Source organism: Oncorhynchus tshawytscha, linkage group LG09, assembly GCF_018296145.1.
Source record: "Oncorhynchus tshawytscha isolate Ot180627B linkage group LG09, Otsh_v2.0, whole genome shotgun sequence".
Lineage (NCBI taxonomy): Eukaryota > Metazoa > Chordata > Actinopteri > Salmoniformes > Salmonidae > Oncorhynchus > Oncorhynchus tshawytscha.
In genome coordinates, this window is record NC_056437.1 from 24442288 (window position 1) to 24448442 (window position 6155).

A 6155-nucleotide genomic window follows, 5' to 3' on the forward strand; every position below is an offset into this window, starting at 1 on the left:
ATACAGCCTCCTTTAGTCGTACTGTTTTCCATATAAGGCATCCAGATGTTATGAAAGTTGCCAAGTATACCCTTAATCTTGGAATACATCAAATCTAGTGATACATAAATTGACATTGTGGGAGGATAACCAACCTTCGAATTAATGGCAAGGCATTTCTTAGCTGCAATAAATGCTTGGTTACACAGTATCTTCAGATAAGTCTCCAGTATCAACATTTCCAAGCAAACAAAAACAGGGAGAAGGGAAAATCTGTAGACCTGCTGAGATAAAAGAACATACTCGTTGCCAGAACTCTGCCAGCCTCCACAAGACCATAACGTATGCATGTCCCCTTTTGTGTTTTACAGCTCCAGCAGAGGAATGACATTTCTGAGTACATGTAATTCAGTTTCACTGGCATATAGTATGCTCTTTTGATGCCTTAAACTGCAGTAATTTATGTCAAACATATCTGTATCCAGTCATCATCAATAGCTTCTCCCAGGTCGTCCTCACATTTTTGTTTTACAGGTTTTGTGTCAGCGGGGAAAGCCTCGATCAACCCTTGGTACAGTTTAGAAATCAACTTTGGAGGTTTGTCAGACTACCTTAAAAAAGTATCTGGCTTGTCTAGTGTTTGCTGCACAGAGAGAATAAAGTGTTGTATCTGTAAAAATTCATCTCACCTCTGTCACAGACTGGTCTTCCTTGGCTGCCTGAGCATGCGGAGACCCCTGTCACCAACTGCTTACCTTGCTGTACATTTATACATTATATTATCCAAGAATATAATGAATGGTTCAATAACTGAAATTACTATTATTTCCTAGATTCCAGGCTGTAGATTTAAGCTTAAGTTGCTGTCCTGTAGCTACTGTAGGTCTCCCCATTAATTCAAGATGTAACTTTGTATCATTAACTGATATTGTTAATATACTGCAAAATTCACCTGAGCTCTGTAGACTGGTCTTCCCTGGCTGTCTGACTCTTGTCGTGACCTGACTTCCATTAATGTGATGACTGTTATTTTATCAAATCAATGAACTATGTTTAATTATTACGTGATTAAATGAATCATGTAACAATTATCTCATTAGCAATCTTGGGGCACCACAGGAAAAGTTATTTAATGAGTTAATATCTCCCGACTTGAACTTTAAAGATATAAATATCTCTTACATCAATACAAGTCAATTATGAATTATTATTACTTCATATCAGTCTCAATCTGAACGTCGTTGACTTCATAAATCTGCATGAACCTTAAGCTAAATTATGATTCAGCAATACACAAATTGGCTTAATTATTTATTTACTAACTAGCTCAATAATCATACAGAAATACATAAACAGACACAATATAGGTTGAATTGATTACTAACATAATGCAATGGAAAGTCCCTAGTGGACTAACCCGATATGACGGCTTGTTACACAATGAAAGGGGTATGGAAATAAAGAGCAGAAGGAGGAGAGACAAAGGAATTCAACTATCATACATAAAGTTGAATAAGACTCTCACCATAAATATGGATATTTAGCACCCTAACAACCGCTCATTCAGATTTAGAAATGCAACATATATTTATACTAAGATGTCTTTGTCTGTCATCTCTCTGTTGAAACCACTCGATCCGTCTGTGACGAATAGTTCGACAGAATGTCTCTGGTTGTGTAAGTCTCTGGTTGTCCACCAGAGGTCACACTGTCCTCAATTGTAGTAGGCACGGTGTTAACCTTTCTAGCGCAGGCGGAACCCCTTGACAACATTCCGCTGAAAAGGCAGTGCACGAAATTCAAAAATATTTTTTTGAAATATGTAACTTTCACACATTAACAAGTCCAATACAGCAAATGAAAGATAAACATCATGTTAATCTACCCATCATTTCAAAAATGCTTTACAGCTAATGCACAACATATGATTATGTTAGTTCAGGTTCAGAGCCAAGTCGAAAAAACACAGCCATTTTCCAGCCAAAGATTGGAGTCACAAAAAGCAGAAATATAGATCAAATGAATCACTAACCTTTGATGATCTTCATCAGATGACACTCATACGTAATCATGTTACACAATACATGTATGTTTTGTTCGATAATGTGCATATTTATATCCAAAAATCTCAGTTTATATTGGCGCATTACGTGCAGCAATGTTTTGATTCCAAAACATCAGGTGATTTTGCAGAAATACTCATAATAAACATTGATAAAAGATACAAGTGTTTTTCACAGAATTAAAGATAGACTTCTCCTTAATGCAACCGCTGTGTCAGATTTTTAAAAAACTTTACGGAAAAAGCATAATCTGAGAACGGTGCTCAGAACCCGAAACAGTCATTCCATCATTTTGGAATCAACAAAGTTAGAAACAATGATGATCTTCATCAGAAGGCACTCCCAGGAATCACAGTTCGACAATAAATGACTGATTTGTTCCATAAAGTTCCATCATTTATGTCCAAATATGTCCACTTGTTGTTAGCGTGTTCAGCCCAGTAATCCATCTTTATGAGGATCGAGCATTTCGTCCAGACAAAAACTCGAAAAGTTCCGTTACAGTCCTTTAGAAACATGTCAAACAATATATGGAATCAATCTTTAGGATGTTTTTAACATAAAACATCAATAATGTTCCAACCGGAGAATTCCTTTGTCTTCAGAAAAGCACTGGAACGAGAAGTAACTCTGTCGGGAGCGCAAGTCATGAGACCAAGGCTCTCTGCCAGACCACTGACTCAAAGAGGTCTCACGAGCCCCTCCTTTATAGTAGAATCCTCAAACCAGTTTCTAAAGACTGTTGACATCTAGTGGAAACCCTTGGAAGTGCAACCTCATCTATATCTCAATGTGTAGGCCAAGCTTTGAAAAACTACAAACCTCAGATGTCCCACTTCCTGGTTGGATTTTTCTCAGGTTTTCACCTGCCATATGAGTTCTGTTATACTCACAGACATCATTCAAACAGTTCTAGAAACTTCAGAGTGTTTTCTATCCAATACTATTAATACTATGCATATATCAGCATCTAGGACAGAGTAGGAGGCAGTTCACTCTGGGCATGCTATTCATCCAAAAGTGAAAATGCTGCCCCCTATCCCAAAAAGGTTAAGAGTGAAAAACATTTTTTTGTCTTCGTTCGAGTGTCCTAGACTACGTTACATGCAGAGCTGCAGGCAGTTCTCATTTAGAAGGGTAAAATATAATTTCATCTTCACAAAAGTATTCTTATACTTAATCATATCAGTTTCACAACATTTAGATGCAAACCTGGTCCCTTGAATGCATACACTTTCAGAGATCATTTAGTTTTACCATCCTTAATGATATCACAAAACAATCAACTTTTGAGAGGATTTATTATTTAGATCCACACCAACCATTTCCTACATCCTTTATGTTAGAAATATTGTTTCAATGTCCAATCTTCTGATGTTTAAGTATTGCAGTCTTTCTCTGTTGTAACACTCAGACATTCCATTCTCAATACTGCAACGGCAAGAGAGAGAACGTTTACGACCGGTCATTAAGACATAAAACCAGCCCAACTTCCCCCCCTTCCTCTCTGGTGGGAGAGAGGGGGTGGGGGCTGTATTTGATCCTCACCCAGGAGCGAGAGTCATGACAGTCCCCCTCTCGTGGTTTAAATCTTGTAATTATCCTGCAAGTTGCACACCACTATAAAAATGACCACGGGATGTCCTGGTTGTCTGAGCACAAACAATGGATCAAAGCAATCAATCTATCATTCATGTTACTCAATATTTATATGAGAGGCTGTAGAAAAATACCTTCATCAAGATCTTTGATTGTGAGGTCTGGAATGGCCTCAATCAGGTCCAGCAGGACATCCTCCTCAACCTCAGTTTGGGAATCATCAAAAATGTGCATTTGTGCTGCAGAGGGCAGTCCAAATCTATTTTGGACTTCAAAAAGAGAGACTAAACAGAATACAGAGAGATACATCACCAAGGTGGCAACAGAATAGGTCTGACCCAAATCAAGCACAAGGGTACAATTAAGAAAATACATCAGAGAGTTCATATATTCACCTTGATTGATGACATCTCCATAAGAGAACACAGGCTGCAACTTCATGAACTTCTTGCATTTTTGGTATTGGACAACCAACATGTTACCCTGCACTCCTACAAAATGCAATTACACACAATGTCATATTTAAGTTACATTTGGTTGCAAACATTTTATGGTGTAGCTGTACATATAGAAACAAATCGAATAGAAAAATACTTATTTTCCACCATATTTTGCAAATAAATTCATTAAAAATCCTACAATGTGATTTTCTAGATTTTTTTCCTCATTTTGTCTGTCATAGTTGAAGTGTACCTATGGTGAAAATTACAGGCCTCTCTCATCTTTTTAAGTGGGAGAACTTGCACAATTGGTGGCTGACTAAATACTTTTTTGCCCCACTCTATCATTTCTATTCATATGACAAGGAGTGAAAAGGATTTGCCAGTAGATTGTCGACGTGATTCATGATGATGACTGCTAGCTTGCTAGCTAAGATTTTGAAAGTATGATGTTGACATCAGCCTTATCAAAACTACGGAAGATACAGTGGTGAGGTCAGCATGTACATCTTGGTGGGGCAAACAAAAGAAATGTGGGATGCATGCCAACAAAGCCACAACACAACACTAAACAATACATTAATTGCACTATGACGATGCCAAAAGGTGCCCACAAACTATCAGGGCCTACATAAAGCTGTCCCAACAGCAGTCCCAACACCTTACCACAGCTACAGTTCATTCAGCCTCATTTACTGCCTATGGTCTGTTCTTACATATAAACAGACAATGAAATCTCTTACAATATTCAATGATTACATTTCTCTAAAACAGTTTACAGGCAAACAAGCACACGCCGATCACGAAAGATGTGTTTACAATACCGCGTTGGTGAAAATAGACCAGATTATTAGGGTGAGGCACATGGGCTACTAACGGCTTACTACACAACATACACATAGTATTACTTTATTAGCTACAGTATACATATCGCTCTGGCATCATACATAATTTATGAAGCAGTTTAAGACATTTTTGAACTCACGTGGTTGTGATGTGCTTGAAGAGGAAAGTGGCGCGGCGGATTCTTCATGGGAAAATGTTGTTATCAAAGAGAAAGACGACAGATTTACAACAATGAGTTAAATGACTGTTAAAACGCATTTTCCCAGCCGTACCTCGTTTATCCCAAGTTCCCAGTTCCCGTGAACTCACAGATAGCCACTGATTCCTTCCCAAATCACTCATAGTTGAATTTGCGATTTTCAACTTGTTGTGTAATGTTTATGTTCAATGGTCGATGAGCACCGAGATGTTTTATCTCTTCATATGACATATGATTGAAAAGGATTTGAGTGTCGACTTAATTCATGGTGACGTCTGCTAGCTAAAATTTTGAAAGTATGATGTTGACATGATCAGTCCAATCAAAGCTACTGTATATATAACGTGATGTCATTCTATCTGTGGCCAATGACCTTGAGCCTTCTTGGATGGGCACTTCTATGGCAGAACCCAAGGAGCAAACATCTTTGAGCTCTAATCTTAGAATTGGGGATGATGTACTATCCCATGAGTGAAAGAAAACTGAGCCAATCAGGTGCAACGCTCTGCATTTTCCGCTGGCTGCCCCACAACATAATGTATATGTAGGTGTTTCAGCCTGGCTGCCCCACCACCACAGAAAGCACTGAGCCAGGCTGAAACACCTACATTATGGAGCTGCCTTACTCAAGAAAGCAAAAAGAGACCATGTTTGTATAAGGCATTATTAACTCAATTTTATATATATATATATATATATATATATATATTTTTTTTTTACATTGTTTGCCAACTGATATGTGACACGTATTAATGCCGAAATAACCTGCAAAACAGGCATAAGAAAAAAAAAGAGTATTGGAGTAGGACTGGAGTAGGGGAGACCGGGGATGGTTGTAACAGGATCGTTCTAACACTTGCAATTCCTCCAACCAGGAGCGAGGTAGAATCATGTGATTCACTGTGCACATGCTCAGTTTAGTCATGAACCCTTATGTTAAAAAGCAAGTCCATGTGATAAATGTCCATCACAGAAATGTGCTTTTGAGGGAAGAAAGCAATTATTTTGACCAAATTTATTTTTGTGATG

The 6155-nt window shown here is 38.0% G+C and overlaps 1 long non-coding RNA gene across 3 annotated transcripts; it reads right to left on the bottom strand.

Moving 5' to 3' along the window:
- Nucleotides 1–1156: 1156 nt before the first annotated feature.
- LOC112259333 lies at nt 1157–5417 on the bottom strand. 3 transcript variants are annotated; one of them, XR_006084190.1, is made up of 5 exons: nt 5237–5417; nt 5067–5108; nt 4037–4132; nt 3776–3925; nt 1157–1756 (listed from the first exon to the last, which is right to left on the bottom strand). It is a non-coding gene; the product is annotated as an uncharacterized LOC112259333 (long non-coding RNA). The 3 variants fall into 3 exon arrangements; XR_002954821.2 differs by lacking the exon at nt 1157–1756 and adding an exon at nt 3092–3473; XR_002954820.2 differs by lacking the exon at nt 1157–1756 and having other exon boundaries at nt 3092–3925.
- Nucleotides 5418–6155: the final 738 nt, after the last annotated feature.